The sequence below is a fragment of the Neodiprion virginianus genome, chromosome 1, assembly GCF_021901495.1.
Source record: "Neodiprion virginianus isolate iyNeoVirg1 chromosome 1, iyNeoVirg1.1, whole genome shotgun sequence".
NCBI lineage: Eukaryota > Metazoa > Arthropoda > Insecta > Hymenoptera > Diprionidae > Neodiprion > Neodiprion virginianus.
Genome location: NC_060877.1, coordinates 36,987,440 through 37,006,923, shown reverse-complemented (window position 1 = coordinate 37,006,923; position 19,484 = coordinate 36,987,440). Strand labels below are relative to the sequence as shown.

The window sequence follows — 19,484 nt, the reverse complement described above, 5'->3', positions numbered from 1 at the left end:
ATGCGAATTACGTCGTGAATGGATAACACGCATTAATATAGCACTTCAACTCGCGTAACGCTTTCTTGGAATAATCACTCATCGACGAGACGATACCTAAATCGAAGTGTGCGAGGGACTGATCGTTATCCGAAAAAGAGTGTTAACCGGATACATCAAGAGTTCATGAATTCGAGTGGTTTCAACTATCTTCAAGTGAAGTTTTCTGACCTGACGAACTGACGCTGATTGCGAGTTCGAGTGACTTGAATGACTTTGCGTGACTTTGACTAGCTTACTTGGACTGACTTCTAGTCTGACTGAATAGTCTTGGTAATGTTCGGATTGAGTGCATGGGACAATCGGTGGCGAATGAAATACCGAGAGCTGGGCCGAGTGATCGAGATAATCTGAAGAGAAGAACGATCGTTCTCGAGTACAGTGTGGAAGAGCAACAATGAGCGTCTTCTAATTGTCGCTGGAGGATGGGAAGGCAGTGGAGAACAGGATGGTTAGTGCGTGATGGAGTGCCGACTATAAAGAAGAAGAATGAGAAGAAAAAGAAAACGAAGAAGTAATCTGGTTTTGAAATCTCCCAAGGATGAAGACGAGGAAGCATAAATAAAAGAAGGAATAGAAGAAGCAGAAGAAGAAGAAGAAGGTGGAGCTGCTCTTCAGCCGGCTGTGGCGGAAATCTGTGGTGTGCGTTAAGATACAAATATTTCTATAATTCCCCGACACAATAGCGGCCGCATCTCGACAATGGGCATTGGCCTATTGGCCGAGTTTTTGGCCTCTGTAAATCTGACAGTGGCGTAGCTGAGGCCAATAACAGACTGAAAAAATGTCATTTGCTACAGCATCTGTAGGAAAATCTAGTAAAATTGATATTGTTGCAGCAACGGTTTCGATATTGTCTGGAATTGGAATAACACGTGGTACAACTTATCATCGCGATACGTACAAGGATATATGGTGCAAAATAACGGTCTTAGTAGTTATACAAGAAGAGTTCTGTCTACAGATTCCGATACCGACAATTTACCGACATTCCGAAAACAGAGAAACTCAAAGTTGGGAAGGGTTCGTGTCTGAGCTACGAAGCGGCTGGAATGTCGGTAATATGCCGGTATGGGAATCCGTCTAGTCCTTACGTGCAAAATTGTCGTTTTCTTTCCAAAACTGTGTTTTTTTCAGATTGAATACTAAGAAAAAAATGAAAACATTCGAGGATCGCGCCGTCGAAACAGCTAGAGATTTCACTCCGTGAAGTGAGCCAAGATCCGCGGCTGCACCATTGGCCCATTATCCACTTAGTATAGGTTTCCGAGCCCTCGTAAGATCGCCATAAGAGGGCTATGGCTTTTCTATGGGTTTCCTTTTACGTAGATTGACGATTTTAGCCCCTGCACGTGTTCGACTGTCTGACAATGGCCCTTCTTCCACTCCTTGTACTCCCGTGTTTGAAAAGCTCCGCTGGCTCATGCCTCAACCGGAGATAAATTCTACGGTGTGTTACTTTCTGGGTTTCAGCTATGATGCCGCAGCTAACCGATGGCCGAGAATTGCCGTCGGGGAGATTGACTGACGCTTCGTTTGTCAGAGTTTATGCCCCGTGATCTCGAACCAAAAGCCCCTCTTTCCTCACCCACGAGTCGCTCGGAACTCGCATCTACAAGGGTCTCAAAACTGCTTGGTTCACCGATTCTTCGCCTATCGATTCAACGGACGCAATATTATACTGTATAGATATATCGACTAGCCAAGAAGTGAACGAGGCGCTGTCCACTCGAAATATCAAACCTTCGAATCATACCTCAAAAAGCCTTGTCTCTGTATTTTATACGTTTTTTTTTCATTCTTCCTTCATGCGGGTCAACTTGAATCCCGCCTTTGTCATAAATCGTTACGAGCGTAGATTCGATCCGTACCAAGAGATTCTCAAACGTTACCGAAAGTCGCTAATTGTCTTCGATGTCAACCGCTTTCAAGTCATCTTCCATCACGCAACTTATCATGAATCGTTCTTTTTGTTGCAGTCATAAGTCTCTACATGAAGCTGTTCGCCACGGTGCAACCTAATAGGGTGAGTCAGTTCAATTGCCTTAAAACCTTGACTGTTTTCCATTTATTAGATCAAGTACGAAATTTTCTACAAACTCGCAGAACACACTGCAGAGTCTAAGATCAGTTGCTCATCCAGCAACATCAGATGAAAGCAACAAAGGTTCCCATTGTCGTCACCTTCTCAGAACCATGAAAATTACAAGCTGGTTCCTGACCCTAAAAATAATCGACCAATCATTGTGAAAATCTATCATTACATTCCGATGAAACTTTGAGATGTAAAACAGAAGCCTGAAACCCTTTCTTACGACGTTCATCTGCGCGACTTGGCAGTTTGGGTTTTTGGCAATGCGAGTAGTTTACAAAGCCGGATCCGTAATCCGTGAAAACATAATATCCCGCTTTCTGTATCTTTAGCTGGCTTGGACCGAGCCTAAGTTCACACGGTTGGTTCAGCCAAAGGTATTTGAACGAAATATGACGTTCGAAATTGACTTAATATGTCCATTATCGACTGCGTCGTCGATCCTCGCCGAGCATCTGGCGTCCTTACAATTTTCACAAGTAACATAGCCACCGTGCTTAAAGCTTTTATTCGAATGACGTGTGCGTATGTATCTCCGTGAAATTTTCATTCTCGAAAGGAAAAGTGGGATACAACGCTGCAGGTATAACAACAACAGAATCGCGAGAAATTTTACAAATATCCAATTCTCCATCCCGACGTTCCTGCATCGCGGTTATTTTATTTTCTTCCAGATTTTCTTCCTCCTTCTTCTTCTCGCCCACACTCGAAACACTCCATTCTTCGATTCAGCTCATCCGTGAGCTTTAAAAACGTTGCGCTACAGAAAAGTCTGAGCTGTTTCGGCTCTTAGCCTAAAACGACGTCAAATAATACAGTAATTGTCCCTTTCAACAGTCGAAAAGGTAAATTTTTAAGAAATTTGTCTCAATATAATATTGTCGTTCAATGGCCGGCTGTGCGGTATCTTGGTTCTTCATTGTGTGTGAAATTTTCTACGACCAGTGGCGCCGAACGAGATTCCAAAAATCGGAATCAAGTTCTTTTTCGTCGCGTAAAAAGCATTGACAAATCCTCAAAATTAAACACAGTGGCGTTATTTTCGCCGGTGTTTTACGCTCGGCAATTTTTCTTCATCAATTGCACAGTTTGTCAGCATTTTTTGGGAACTTGACGAGAACGAAACCGACATCTCGACGCCGGCACCCTTGCAAGTTAACCGAAATGCACAAAAGGCGGGGGATCGTGGACGACGAAGTCATTGTGGCAAATATAAGTTGAAATAACTTTTGAAATCGTTCTTCTATATACATACATATGTATGTGTATAATAGAAGGTCGTCGTCTGGAAGTCTTTTGGAAATTTAAGTGACTGCGCTGCAGATCGAAACTGGAAATGCATTCGCCGCTTTTACTACCTTCGAAGTCTTTCGAGTTTTCTGTAATAGTCACAGTTACTCGAATGCCTTTTAACTCCGAGTTTTCGGCCCGTGAAAAAGTAACTACTCCATTATTCCGCAGACCTCCGAAGCAGATGGAACGCCGCTTTTTTCAAACAAGTTTCTGCGCGATCGAAAATCGGAGTTTCACACACGAAACGATCTAACCGTTTTGGCAATGATTGTCGATTGACCAAGAATAATCAATTTTTGGTGAAATCGTTTATTTTTTCCCGATTAATCGAGTATAATTTACGAAATTTTGATTTTATGGGCACCGTTTAAAAAACATACGAAATTATGCAAATTCAATCTAATCGTGCTCGATTATTTTTAGCTTAGTAGCAATTGCTAATTGGCGGAAAAATACGAGTTTTCTCATCTTCGATGAGCGAATTTTTACCCCCACCGTCATAGACCTGAAAGAGCAGTTAAAACTGGAAATCGTTTTCAAGGTAGATTCGAAAAGCTTTTCCTCCTATATTTACAGCTCCGGAAGATTAGAAATTTTTTCGAGGTTTTTAAAAACTAAGAGAAAAATGTTCCGGAAAATAGTTCGTACGTATTCTAATCGTATTATGGATAAATTCTGAAAATTATTATCGATACAGACAAAATTTTTACAAATTTTGATGCAAGTGAGAAAAGTTTGGACGTATTTCAATCGATAATAGAAGAAATATCGATTCAAAGTGAATAAAACTCTAAAAATTCGGTATTTGAAATATTGCACATTTTTGTGATGCATGTTAAACGAAAAAAGAATAAGTAAATGGTTTTCTATATTCTGCTATAAAAACTAGCAAGATTGATTAACACTAGGTTTCATCGAATCATGCAAAACTTTCATCGATATTTCTTCGAGACAATTGAAATCTGTGTAAAAAAAAAAAAAAAGAAAAGACAAGAATAACGAATCCAACACCATAAATTATGTGCACAAAATTGTACCTACCTAGATAAGAAAATCTTGAATAGCGTTCACAGACAATATCAGTTGTTGTCGAATGATGAAACGAAAGAAGAAAGGAAGAGCGAATAAAGTAGGAATTTCCTAAGTAGGTATAATTCGACTTGTTTCCGCCCCGTGCAGAAGAATAAGGAAAAGAAGAAAAAAGGGACGACGTACGGTGCAAAATATTTAACAATATTTTCGAAAGTCTTTTTTATTTTTTTTTTCTCCTCCTCCTTCTTTGGCTCTTTTTTAAAACGTAACCCAATACTTTGCCACTTTGGTTGAAGAGATTAGGTGTAGCTGTAGGTATAAGGTATTTAAGTAGGTACTCGTTATACACGCGGGATCCCACAAAAAGAAGAAGTAGCGCGTGATCTTTTGTGCGGCGCAAGATATTTCCAGGGCGAAGAATATCGGGGCTCTATGGTGGTCGTGTCGGATTTCAAAACGGGCAAAAAGTGCACACACTGCATCGGTTATATACGCCTACAACGTACGTGCATGCATACGTGAATGTGTGAGCGTGTGTTTATTATACGTATTTATTACTATACCCGTGACGATATTTCTATACGTGTATTTATACGCACACGGCACGTTTTCAGGGGAACGGTGTCGAGATGGATCAGGAAAGATCGGGCTGATAATCTAAATGGAAAAATTGAATTGAATTGCAGGGTACAATAAAGGGATTCGGGCATATTTGGCTACCCGTATAACGACCGGTAATGGCTGTAATCTGATCACAAATACGTTCCTTCTTCTTCTCTCGTCTCTTCCTTCTTTCATTCTTTTTTTTTTTTTTTTATTTTACTTTTTCATCTTACCTCTGCTAGCGAGCAGGGAAAAAGAAAGGAAATGAGAAAGGAAAACAACGATACGATTAATTTGGTGTAGCATTTCCTTGTTTCTTTCACCCGATGTATATTGTGTAGAAAAATTACAGTCGCCCGACTTGATATTTATTTGGTAAAAAAAAAAGGTCCTTTTCATCCGTTCTTTTCGAATACCGAAAATCATTGCTGAACAATTTTTGAAAAATAATAATGACGGACGGGCGTTTAACTGTAAAATATTTTTCATCGGAGCAAACGAAAGGTACAAAAAAAAAAAAAACTGTAAAATGGTCTATATAACTTTACGATGAAATTTTGATAAAGCTGTAACGAAACGTTTCGTGATTTTTCTTCTTTTTTCTTTTTTGTGTTTCCTTATTCACAGCGTGATGTGAATCTTTTATTTCAGTCGAATGTTTCCTGCACGCGTCGCAATTGCACCGATTAACGAAAAATGTCGTGAAAAAATGAATGGTAATTGAGTTTAAAAAGATGCAAATAAAATTTCTTCAAAATTGAAGGATCATGTAGAGGAAAAATTTCAACTTATCAGAGGAAAAACTCAAAGTCGAGGAGGAATATTTTGCAAGGGATAGACATCTACCGCTGATGGCGGGAACTGAGATGCATTCTCAAACACCGAGGGTTGGAAATTTTTGTAACAGATGGTGCCAGTGCCTATCCACGTGGCTGCGGGACCGAAATCTAAAAATAGAGAAAAATTTATGGGCCTTTAACGGAACGACACAGCAGCGGCATTCCGTCCCGAGTCGTAAAGGAATCATTGCATACATCCTAGGACTTGTTTTATTTGTTAATTTAAAATATTCAGCGTGCCATGACGTAAAGCATATCGACCGAAGGGCGAAAGTCTTTTCTCTCGTTTTCTTCTTCTTCTTATTATTATTATTATTGTTGTTGTGATTTTATTGACACAGCATTTCGGTAATTATAATCTTGTATCCAAGCATTTTAATGCATTCGAACGTTTATATACCTACTAATTATAATTTTTGTTAGAAAGCTATTCCGTGATTCCCTTACCTATGCAGGGGATTTAATTAAATGCCGACTGTAATTACAAATTTGTACAAGTTTCAACGTAATTTATAACGTCTCTAATAATTTGATAACGCGCGTAATCGGAACGGAAATTTGATATGAATCTGGTGTCGAATTTTAGATTGGATTTTTCTACAAGCGGGTTTTTAAAAACTGATTGTACAACATTTTGTACATGTTTACTGAATTTACATTCATTGTCAGATAAAATTTTCAACAGTAATTAAGCGAACGTAAACATTGTCTGTATGTGTAAAAATTATACTTCCGAGGTTGTGCTAAAATATTTACGTACTATAGACTTTATTAGACGAATGAATTTTTTCTATTTTCTCAATTTCACGAACGTGCAAAGAAGAGGCGACGATCCAACAAGGAGCAATTAAAAACTTAAATCCGAAGCTTGAAAAAGCAACCAAAAACAGTACCGTAGAAAATTGTTAATATTTTATTTTAGTTTTTCTCTTCTACTCGCGATGTTAATTATTATTTTCGTCTTATTTTAAAATAATTCTTGATGCAGGATTTAGGAATTCGGGAAAGATTTCTTTTGAGGTGATAAAGAAAACTCATGGTATAATTTCATTTCACACAATTTATTGTATATTTGTAGTTAGAAGTCATAAAACGATGAGAACACACATAATTATCAATAGGAGATTGGATCATGCTGTCCAAGAAACAAAACGACACAAAAAGATGAATAACATACGAGACGAATCATGAGATTCGAACGAAAAAATCAAAAATCAACCAAAACTAAAAAAAAAAAAGCTACAGTGTGCGTGGTAAAATAACTAAACGAATTACGTTTATAAAATAGTACATATGTATATATAGGCGTATACGAAAAATCACAAAACGTTAAATAAATGGTGCATAATAAGAGTTTTAAAAAATAAAATAGAAGACGAACTCGAAATCCTTGAGAGAAAATATTTCCTTTAAAATACAAAAGCATATAGCAAACGAAGACAATTTTGACACACGTGAATTCAATTATTATTTTCTGATATCAATCTGATTGGGTCAGCCGACTCTCGATTCAGATCGTTAATTATCTAGATATCACAAAACAACGTCGAGCCAAGTTTTTCATTATCCTATAAGTCCTTATTAACGAATATTATTCATTACATCTAGCGTTATAATTTTAGTCTTATATAATTTTGTAATAAAATCCTTACGATTTTTAGTATCACAGTTTCAATATTCATATCTCTATCTCTCTCTCTCTCTCTCTCTCTCTCTGTCTCGTAAAAGCTACAAAAGAACATTCTTCTTTTTATCTCATTTAGCCTAATATCACATGATTGGAAGACGGTTTATCATATTTTCTAATTCTAATGTACAAAAATTTTCGTTCTCCGAATTTCAAGCTTCTTATCCATCGCAGAATTTCCGTACATGAAATCGTTTATCACGTATGACAGTAATCGTCGATCATTTTATCTCTGAATCATTAAGCTATTATCACAGTTGAATCGTACGTATAATAAAAATTATATTGATGATAATTAAACTATTTCCAATTGCACCTTACATTATCATAGAAAATCACTCCTCAATTATTTAAAATTATATGTATTAATGTATGTATATACCTAATTTTTCATCACAGAATTTTCATGTTTATACAATATGCACTGGGCGGCCTTGTCGGCGAACGATACAATTTTACACGTTCGCCTATTATTCGTCTACTTAAAATATATGAATTTAACGTTAAAAACTACACCGAAAAATTATCGATCAGAAGCTAATATCACAGTTCACGACTTATGCTTAAACCGCATAAATCTTTTACCATTTTATAATACTTACACACAAGTAATATGTGTATTGAGAATCAAAAAGAAGAACTAAATCATTTTCATTATCAATTACAAACGCAGTTAAAGCTTGAGCAATATTGCAGGTGATTTATACGCTTATTCTAAACACTAAATCTACTCGCTAAGCGATAACTATTGCTAAATCTAAGCTAATCTAAAAAGTTGATGAAAAAAAAAACAAGAATGAGAAAAGAATGGTGACTTTTCGGTAAATCTTTGTCCATAAGTAACGTACAATAAATTGACATGTTCACGCTACACACGACATAAATTCGATTCACCGTAATTATCGATAGGCTTACGATTAAAGTTGTTTAACCAGATGTCGACGAAATTCTGATTAGAGTATGAATATCAATGAGTTTTGAAAATGAACAAATACAGTAGAGTTTTTCTTCTCTCAAGCAAATTATTTTCAAGTCACTATTACAGCCGAGAAGGCTCAAGTAAAGCTGTTCGATATCACATTTCGGTTCTTACTTCATCCTCCTCCTCCTCCTCCTTCCCGAATCATCATCTTCACTGAACTCGGGCCTGGATCTCGCGGAGCTCGTTGAGCAGGTTGTCATCAACGACGTTGGCCAGTTCCCGAAGGGTGTAAGTCATGCTGGACCGGACCCAACGCACCTGAGAGTCGTTGACCCGGTTTTCGTTGGCGGCGTTCTGCCAGTCGACGGCCTCATCGCTGGTGGAACAAGGGTGCTTCCCGATCCTTTTAAGCCACAGCTTGACCCTCGCGACGACAGCACTCTTTGCGCGATGAACGGACGGGCCCCAAAAGCGGGCCTTATCTCGCCGCGCATCGGGGCCAACGAGCGACGATCGAACTTCGACCGCGCACATTTCGACGCTCGAAATTCGCGACGGGAGAATATTACGATTAACGTCCGGACAGAAATCAGTGGGGAAAATTTTCCTACGATGCAGCTAATTCTGCGCCGCGGAAATCTAACGGCTAATATACGGCGATCAGGCTCGGTCTCAGTGATCGAATGAGCCGCTCTATGAGGCCCCGGGGCCTTATATAGCCGTGCCGGCGCCTGCGCGATGCATCTAGCTGCAGCAGAAGCATGCGAGGGCATGCGCCGCGGGGCCCGGGCGGAGAAAAATACGCGGGGCCTGACGGCGCGGCGCGCGCTGCGCAACTTCAGGGTCGAGCCTGCCTCTTCTTTGTGTCGCGGCTCGCGCAGAGCACGCGGCCAACGCGCACGGTAGCCGGCGCATGCGCGGCACAAGCTTGGCGCGGGTGCGGCGGGGGGGAGGGACGCGGGGCCCGGACCCGCAACTTGTGCCCGGAGCGAGCCCCCCCCCCCGACCGAGGGATGGGGCCCGAGGCGACGGCTACGCCGATGAGGAAGGACGGAGGAAGGACTCGTGCGCCGAGTAAGGAGAACGAGGGAGAGAGAAAAATTGAAGAGATTGGCGAGGAGGAGGAGGAGGAGGAGGAGGAGGAGGGAGGTTTATAACGCAACGTACGATCTGTCGAGGATTTACTTGCAGTACTTATGGATGGTGGGGAGAAAACTGGGGACTCAACTTGATGTTACTGTAAGAATAATTAGGTGTACATACACGAATGAAAGATTGTTGAACAAGATGCATTTACTTATCTACGATATCGTGAATTATTACTCGCATTGTGCGTTGCAGGTTTCAGAGATTATTGAAAAGTGATCGACGGATATTTTTTATAGGAAATAAGATATGGGATAAGAGGTTTTTTGGTAGATCAGAGGTAGCATTGTTACCGATTTATTAACTTATGGTATTATACTCGATACGTTGCGGATTTAGACTCATGATTCATGGATGTCATGGGCGTGGTTTGGATCTTTACGTAGGGACTTGAAACTTAAGTTTTTGATAAATTATCTGAATTTTGTGTAGATCCAGAACTTCGCATTCTAAGTTCTCAAATATGAAGAATTTAATAAGTGTTGCAAAAACGATGTTGCTTGATACTGTAAATGGAAAAGCGAATTGAACGGTAATTCGTGAAAATGAAAAACTTAAACCATGTATTACTCGTATTTCGAAAATCTTCCGCGTATTGTTGATCAGGGTATACAATTAACGAATGTTTACACTCGCGTAGGAGGACAAAGCGGATGAATAATCGCAAAGAATAACGGTAAATTCACCGCCAGATTTCTGCAGCGACATGTTCGTAACGAAGCAATTTATCAAGACCACATGTTCTTACAAGAATTTCAAAGCACAAACACGAACTCACGTACCAAAGATTTTTTAAATGCTTAATTGGAGAATGACACTGCTCGTGTGTATAATTTATGTCGTAGCGATAAATAAAATTCTCCCCGTACTCGCCGGCGGTCTTACAGGCAATAAATAATAATCCGCATATACCGGTAATTACGGCCTCCCGATATCTCGGTATAAATGTATGTAAATATACACATATTCATACAACGAATCGATTCGCTATTTGCATGATGAAAATATGCGTCTCGGGGGTTTCGCCTAAAGCAAGAGGCGAGTGCATCTCGTAATATTCGCTTGCGGGACGATGATGGGTGTGTCGGTAATCACGTTTCAAGCTCCAAGGAAATTGATTTCTCGCAAGCTCGCCGAGTTTCTTACCTACATCTTAGCGCGAGGAAAATTCATTGGTCGAATCTAAAGTCGGTGACGGGAATTGAAAAAAATTTTCTGTCTTGGTATAAATTCGGTTGTCTGTATCGATAAGTAAGATAAAATAAAAAATACACCTGTACAGAAATAAGAAGGTCGTAATAAATAACGACTCGTTGAGTTCTTCAAGCGTCAACGAACCTTACGCCCATTTGTTTACATACTCTTTCGTCATTCTGGTCGATTGCCAAACGAGTTTACAGATCGTTCGTTGAATACCCAGGCAACCTGCGAAACTAGGTCAAGGGCACTCACTCCTGTTCGATAACCTCGCGATTCGCGGTCGTTGTCACGATTATCGGTTAATTGGAGTGTTTGTAATACTTTTTTAGCCGTAGACTCTGATTTAAAATTTTGTGACGATTCAACGCGGGATATTAAAAACGTTGCCGGGCTAGGTGCGAGTTTCGTCTAAACGTAAAGCCGGGATTTCGTTGAAAATTTTATCTTGTGAAACGACGCTGATCTTTTATAATCAACGAATCTTGGGAGTAAGTTATTTATTATCCATGAATCCGTGAGTATAAAATTTGAATACATGTTATTACGATTATATGATTTCATTCACGATGTCTTCTCGTATTTTGAAAATGGTTAAAACTCCGAATGTACGTAGTTATGATGTTGCAAAGTTTCTGGACCGAATCGTCCGCTCGATTTTATAGTACGAGAAAAATTGGATCAAAATATGTCAAAACTTATTTTATTTTTTAGGTATTATTTTTCAATTAATATAGCTAAGTTGATATAAACTTTGCAATAAATATCTGATCAGTGAAACCTTTCATTTGGATTCCCAAAATCTGGTCAAATTTTTGGATTTTTTTTTTTCTCAAGTTAGAAAATTGGATTATCGTTAGAAAAGATCGGTCATAATGAACGAAAATCGTCCGGAACTTTCATCACTCGGACTGATAACGTAATTTGAATTTGCACAAGGGTGGCGGACTCGAGGTGGTGAGACGGGGTTGAATTTCCGAATTTGACAAACTTCGAATTATTTGGTGGCGAATCTTGAAGTAAAGAAATCAAACTTTTACGAAACAACAAAGTTTCGAATGTTCGGAATGCCGAAGGCTCGGAAGTTCCGAAATGCGAGAAGATAAGAAAATTCAAGCCAAGATAGAGCAAAGTTCGGTAAAATTAAAATATCCTCACACAGCGTAGTTTCCCAAACGAGTGGGTGTAAAAAATCAGAATGACCAGGATTCCGAACTGAAAATATCGAAAATCAAAACCCCAAAGAAAGATCAAAGCGACGAAATATCACAAAGCCAAAAATTCACGGAACCGAAAAACTTCGATCATCCGGAATTTCAGTGTTTCGGATTTTCAAGTTTTCTCATTTTCGCACATCCGGAACTTCGACACCTAGGAATTACGCCCCTTTGAAATTTTCCACTCTCGTGATTTGTTGTCTCGTCCAAGTTTGATTTCTTAACCTCGAGTTCCCCCCCCAGTAAAAAAATCAAAATTCGTCGATTTCGGAGCTTTCGGAGCTTTTTCAAATTTGGAATTGGAATCCCGCCGTAAGCCGGAGGTCCTCGCGCATGTACTTAGATCCCTGACCCACCCCACGTCGGCATCTGTCAGCCTGTGTGCGGTGGGTGCGAAGGAGTCCCCGTGCGTGAGGGGCGCGTGCTTGCGTGTGCGTGCAGCGTGCGTGGAGTCGCGGCAGCTGGAGATTCGCGCGTGAGAACTCGGTGGCACGGAGGTTCCCTGGTTTCGTCGCCACCTGTCCTCGGCTCGCCTTCGAAACCCCCGCCTCTTCGCCCCTCGGCTCGCCTCCCCGCGTCTTGACGAAGCTTCGTTATGTGTATCGGAATACGGGAAGGAAGCGTGCTTGAAACGTGGTGGTCGTGTGCGAGGAGCGTGCAGGGAGGAAGGAGGCCCCAGAACCGCGTCACCTTTTTCATATGTTATGCATCTTTTTCCTTTTTTTCTTTTTTTTTTTCATTTTTTCTTTTCTCCCTTTCCTCTTCTCAATTCCCGTTTCCGTGTTCCTCGTTTTCGTTTCACTTTTCTTCACTTTTCTCACGGTTCATCCGTCTCCAATCTTTCCGAACCGGATTATTACCCACGATCTATGAAGATGGATCGTTTTTTTTTTTTTTTTTTTTTTCTTTTCTCAACTTCGCGATCATTTTTATTCTTCATCGAAGGAACGAGAGAGTGAGGGAAGTTATTACGATCACGCCGAGAGTTAAAAGTTTACTTTTTACTAAACCTCGACGTTTCAAGAACCGAGAATCACCGCTACATTTTTCACATAGCTTCGAAGAAGAAAAAATTAAAGAAGATCGAGAAATTCTGGTGAATCCGCAATACTAAATTTATACGATTCAAACACACATTAACAATTTTTTTTTTATTTTTTTTTCATAGTGACACGATTCACCGTATTAACGACGGATTATTAACAGCGTATTTAATGGCGACTTTGCAGGTTTAAAATGTTGTGTTTTTATCACGTTATTTAATCTTTAAATTCCTTTTGTGCCCGTCAATCACGTCGCGTCGCCGGGCGCGATTTGTAAACGCTTGATTCGCTGATTGCAAAAGAGAGCGAATCACATACACGATTAAATGGCAATTCCGCATATATTATATATACATATATATATAATAATATTACAGCTATTCAGCGTATTTTGCATCGCGTAACACGTCTTGAATTTTTCAATAACATTTCACTTCCGACGTGCAAAACTTCCGCCTTTTACTCCAATTCGTTCGTTACCTTCTTGTACATCACAAATGCGGAAAAACTGTTTTGAAAAACAATAAAAGAGAAGAAATTTTTGACAGGTAATTTACAGGTTAAAAAAAAAGCGGCCTTGTACAATTTCAATTTTATATCGTTAACCGGTTACCTAGAGATTTTTGCTATAAAAAATAGAAAATTAAACAAATATTTACTGGAAAAAAATTGCTTAAATTTGATCGTCAAGTATAGAATTAAATTTCATTTTACACCCTGTGACGCATACGCTAATTATCGTTCATATATAAAGATGGATGAAAATTTTGTGACATGCAATAATTAAAGATATTTACGAAAGAATCGCAACAACATTTTTCATTTCAAATCTTGTCCGGTGTCAAAACGGGACTTAGAAGAAAGAAGAATGAAAGAAATACAGATTCGTTCGAATAAGAAATGACAGATAGATAAGGTGTAGTTAAAAGTACCGCGAGTTTATTATTATAAATCTCATTTACTTCCAGTTTAAATAAGAATTGCGATTCCATTTTCCGCTGAAGAGTTTCATACGTAATCGTACAAGCGTACAGAGATGACGTTGATGTCTGTTGCGGTGAAGAGAAATAAATAAATAAATTCGCTTTTTAAAAGTCTTACAAAAAATTTCAGCTGTATTACATATACATATAACATGAGCAGTTACGAAAGCGTTTCTATTACCGCACGCAACAGCGGAATTTCGATCCCGCAGAGCTGTTTTCTGCAAAGGATCACGCGGCGTTATCTCAACGTCTGGATCTGTAGCTCGGATGAAATCCAGAGACAGTTCGTTCGCATCTGCAGGGTCGCTTAATTGGCTCCTTTGACGCGCGTTCAGGGATCGCGTCATCTTTCAAAACGATCACGAGCCGCAGTTTCGAGCCTCGGTCTCCTTCCTGCGGCTGTTTCGCTGATTTTTTATTACCGAAAGCAGATTTTCTTACGTTTCATAATTAATGCACAACATTATTTGCAATTAGCTTTTCCCAGTTTTGCCTGATCGTAAAAACTCGAAGAACTTACGTATCTTCATCGAACAGAAGTAAGTTTTTTAAGGACGACTAAATGAACGTTTTTATAAATCTTCAGGATTCATTGAGTCGAGTTTGAAAGCAGTTATAAATTTCTGCGTCAATTCGTCGTAGAAAAAATCATCGAACAAAGTTCTCTTCGTCAAGTAGGTAAAATTGTTGGACTTTCAAAATTCTGGGCCTGATGGTTATTGAATTTCAAAGTTTGCTGGGTCATTGAGAAAGTTTTTGTACTCTTGCGTATCATCGGATCAACATTTCTTGTATCAAAAAAATTCTTTCTTTTTTATTTTTGACACATTTTGTTTGAAGATTCACTTCCACCCGCATTAGTCGGATTGCCTTTACATTTCTATGTGATTGCGTATTCGGTAAAATATTGTACATATTATACCGTTCGAATAATTGATCACGATAATATATTCGTATAATCGTAATGAAAATCGTTGTACCAGCATCTTGGAAATAGTATTCTTTGCTTTTTTCTTGTCATTCCTTCTTGTGCTTTTAATAAATTTTCTCAGGCGCACTTACACAGTTGTAACTCAAAGTTCCACGCAGAGATAAAGTCTTGTATTTTATAAAATATACGATCATTTGCGTTGAGTCGAAGAGTGACCAGATGCGACGGTAACTTGTCTCGCAGAGTTTTACCACGGACTATTATTTACGTGCGCAAATCAATGCGCCAAAGTATCGTCTCTGGGATTTTAACGAGCTTGCGCAAGCGTGTAAAGTCTTATAACGTTGGTTGGTCGGAAACACCGTGAATTACACGGAATCTCGTTGAATCGTCGAACGATTTGGTCACATCTGTGAATTTTAGTATTTTTCCCGCAACTGCGCTCCGCCCGTAAAACGTACGGGAAATGATATCGGCCGTGCGCAGAATGCGCACAGGCAGTTTAAACCTGAATTACAGAGGTGTCGAGGTACTTTACGACGTTATTGAAGTTCGCATTAAATGCTGCGCGCGTCGCCCGTCGAATAATATCGATAATTTCTTCTCGTAACTTACGCGAGTCGTGTTAAAAACCATTTGCGCACATGACGAAGCCGCCTGGCGATTATAAACGAAATCCAGCGACGAAAGTATTCGCTCAGAATTTATAACACTTTACTCTTCCGATCTGTCGCCGTAGGCCCAAAATTAAACATTTTCGAACACGCCGGATTTGGGACTGCTATCATTTAACCAGTTCGCGGGAATCAACGACCCCGCCAATTAATTGTCACCAGGTATAAAAATATCCCCGCGGCGTGAATTCCGTGCGCATATTTATTTATTTTTTTATTTTTTCACCTCGCGCACCACGTTCGCATAATAATTCCATAAAGTACTAACCGTATCGCTTCTTCTTTTCGACGTATAATATTCGTTTTTGTCACTTTATTTGCTCACATTACGCGCGTTGATCGTTTCGATCGCAGATCGCGTCGCCGCGGGCGGCACGCGATATTTTCTATAATTAATTCCAACTTCCTTAGATAAATTTCTTCGCCTTTATCGTCTCTGTAATAACATCGTACAGACCCCAGAAAAAATTCGACATTCACACGCGACGCTGTTATTACATATGTTTGTTATAAAGCTGCTGAGGAGGTCGGTTATGCAAACTAATCAGTCACACTCATTACGGCTAATTCGTCGTTTTTACTTTCATTCTCTACAATATAGTTTTACCATTCTTTGTTTTTTCATCGTTTTTTTTTTTTTTTTTAGTTAACAAATATCGTCACGCTGTCGAATATTTTTCGTTCTCAATGTAGAAATTCTATCGCAAATACTCGGGAATTCAATTCCTTATTACACATATACGCAATAGCAAATCTGCGTGTCTGACCACCCGTTGTTTTTACCACTGCACCGCATTCTTATATTTTATAGTGGAATTTCAAAGGCCGCCGGTCAGTTTTTTGTTTTTTTTTCTCCACACCAATCATCGACGAAATGACAAACAATTTTTACTACCTTATAATACATGCATAATCAATTTCCAGTTTTACATACATTTATTGCACACGATTGTTTTATTTGTTATTTATTTTTCTTCCATCATCCGATCGACTGCTCATTTTACTCTTTTATTTCGTCTCTGCTGGAAATTTAGCGGACTTTCGATATACGGATTTTGAAATGAAAGTGTCACTGAATCGGTAAGATATTTTTCCGAAAAGTGTGAAGAAAAATTTTCCGAACTCGGCAGAGTTATTTTTCTCTACAATTTTTAACAAAAAATTTCAATTTAGTTGAAGTAATTATAGCCGTATACGTACATAGTATAGAATTACTTGCGAAATTCGTACCCATTAACAAATATTTTTCTTTTCAATTACCTGACGTGTATGTATATATATATATTATAAATCAGTAAGCAGATTGTTTATTTCGTTCCTATCGAAACGAAAATTTTATTATTCAATGATTGAACTGTCTTTTCCTAACGTCACGTTCCAACGATCAACGTCATTCGCTGCCGCGACGCGTATCATCAAAAATCGTTTGCCTAATAATTATTCCAGGTGAATATAATTCGAACGAAGCTTGTTACTAATTACAAAAGTCATACGTGATGCATCAGCGGCTCCCATAATTAGACTTGCCATATATTGACGCGGACGGTAACGCTTGAGTGCCGATATGTGTAAGTATATGGTATATAATATTATAATCGACGTGTGTAACGCCCGACAGCCAAAACGAATCGACCTACTGCACCGTAACGTGTATCGAAACATACGTATATATATATATATATATATAACGTTACACGCCACATTCGTAAATGGACAGATTTTTCATGTGGAAATATTTTTTTTTAACCTACCCCGATCGTCTTCGGCACGGGCAGTAATGTATAGCTTGGGTACAGATTTAGACACCCCCACCCCCCCTTCTTTGTATAAGAAAGAGAGGCCCCGGGAGGAGGGGGGAGGGGGAGGGTGGGTGGATCGGTGCAGTAATTAGACACAGGACGGAAGAGACTCGCGATGATCGAAGAGCGAGAGATCGTTCAGGGTCACAAATCAGCCGAGACAAATCGCTGATTAATCCTCCTCGCTCGGATGTAATATCAGATAATAATCCATCCTTGCTCGGCTAGATGGAACGCCAAACCCTTGATGTGTTTTATATTTATATATATATATATATATATATTGTATGCGTGTGTGCATGTGTATGTATAGAACGTTACATCTCCGCGCATCCTGCTGCCGCAGCCTTTAACCACCGACTTCATTTACTTTCCTATCGCACCTGATCTGTAATTACCAAATTTAATCAAAGTTACTGTTATTTTCGTCACGAAATAAGAGTACGAAGACATCGTTTACGATTTTTTATCTCCCACCGTTTTTGCGCTGAGTATACTTTTTGTTAATATAATTTTAGGATATTGGAAAAATCGATATTTCAGTCGCACGGCGTCGATTGACAGATTGATTGAATACGAGTTTTTGGTTTCCATTTTTCTAGGGTATCACGAGTGAGGTGTGAATTCATTGAGGATTTAATTTCGCAATGATGTCATGTTGAATTCTTCAAAACGACAAGTTCAATGCAATCCTGATTATAATATGACGCTCAATTTTTATACCGCAATCAATGTTGATTAGCGTACTTTTGACGATTTATGGTACGTAGAGTTAAGTGAAAAATTTGTCGAAACAAAAACGTGATAAGACGAGATTTAAAAAAAAACAGCAGCCTAAGTCAATCGTGTTAAATCTGATAAAAATAAGCCTATGATTTAAATAATTACAACCGATGATTCGGGTAACATAACTAGATAATTATGTCCGATGCAGACAATTTTTAATCACTCGTTTCAGCTTTCACTTGTGTCTTTGGTACGACACCTTTTTTTTTTCTAACCTGACTTCACGTCCCTCGAATTCTTCACCCTCATATTTCATTTCTGCTCGATTCTTTTCTTGTCCCAGTTTCATTCTACTCGTCTACAACATTCACTTAATAATATAAAATGAAATAAAATATTGATTTTATCGCGAGACGATAAGATATTTAAAAATTCTACGAAAAAACATCGAACGTTTCGATCGTTTTCGTTTATTTTCACCCCCCCCCCCCCCCCTGCCTGCCTGCCTGTCTCGTTTCGCTTTTCTCATTGCTTGGTCAACCACGTGTTCAACACGCTCCTTGCGTGTGCTGTGCATGCGCTAGGGTCCAGGTTAAGGACGGAGAGAAGGAGAGAGAGACAGAGAGAGAGAGAGAGAGAGAGAGAGAGAGAGGTGAGCAGAGGATACACCCGTGCGCAAAGACCGAATGTAAAGGAGAGGGAAAAGGAGAAGAGAAGAGAAGAGAAGACGAAGACGAAGAGCAAAGCATCGAGACCGAAGTCACACCTGCCCGGTTTTCCCACGAGATATAAGGTCCCCCTGCACCGAAGACGCGAGCGGGGATCGGATGGTAGCTGCAACACTTGAAATCGCGCCAATTCCGGACCCCTGGAACGAGAATTCATCCCTGACTATAATATCTGGTCTGCTGAAGAATCATACGGCTGAATGACGTCTCTTTGTCCTTTGCCCTTCGTATCCAATGGCTGATGTAATTGAGGGACCGATTTCTGACCGGTTGACCGTAGCGAATAGTCGCTAATTTACCGGGGGTGGAGAAGTTTGGTGGAAATTTCATTATTACGGATTCTTTTACGCGGAGGGTTGGTCGCGATGATGCATTTCAGACTTACTTACTTACTTACTTACTTACTTACCTGCTTGCTTGTAACGTCAAGTTACGAACATGTCCGATTTTCGTTGTTTTGTTTTCTTTTTCTTTTTTTTTTTTTTTTTTCTTGTCGCCTTGTCTAATAATATAATGGTTTTGGTTACTCG

At 39.3% G+C, this 19,484-nt stretch overlaps 1 protein-coding gene across 19 annotated transcripts in view; it reads left to right on the top strand.

Annotated features, from left to right (window-relative positions):
- Window positions 1–19,484, top strand: part of LOC124310057 (tubulin monoglutamylase TTLL4-like) — a 197,804-nt gene that overhangs the window by 116,751 nt on the left and 61,569 nt on the right. For 17 of the 19 annotated variants that reach the window (XR_006909619.1, XM_046773592.1, XM_046773601.1 and 14 more), the window contains one exon: window positions 2,019–2,065. The gene's annotated coding sequence lies outside the window, so the exon portion shown is untranslated. Of the gene's footprint in view, window positions 1–661; window positions 682–2,018; window positions 2,066–9,673; window positions 9,747–19,484 lie in introns of those variants that run through there. The other 2 variants (XM_046773610.1, XM_046773611.1) reach the window with 2 other exon arrangements.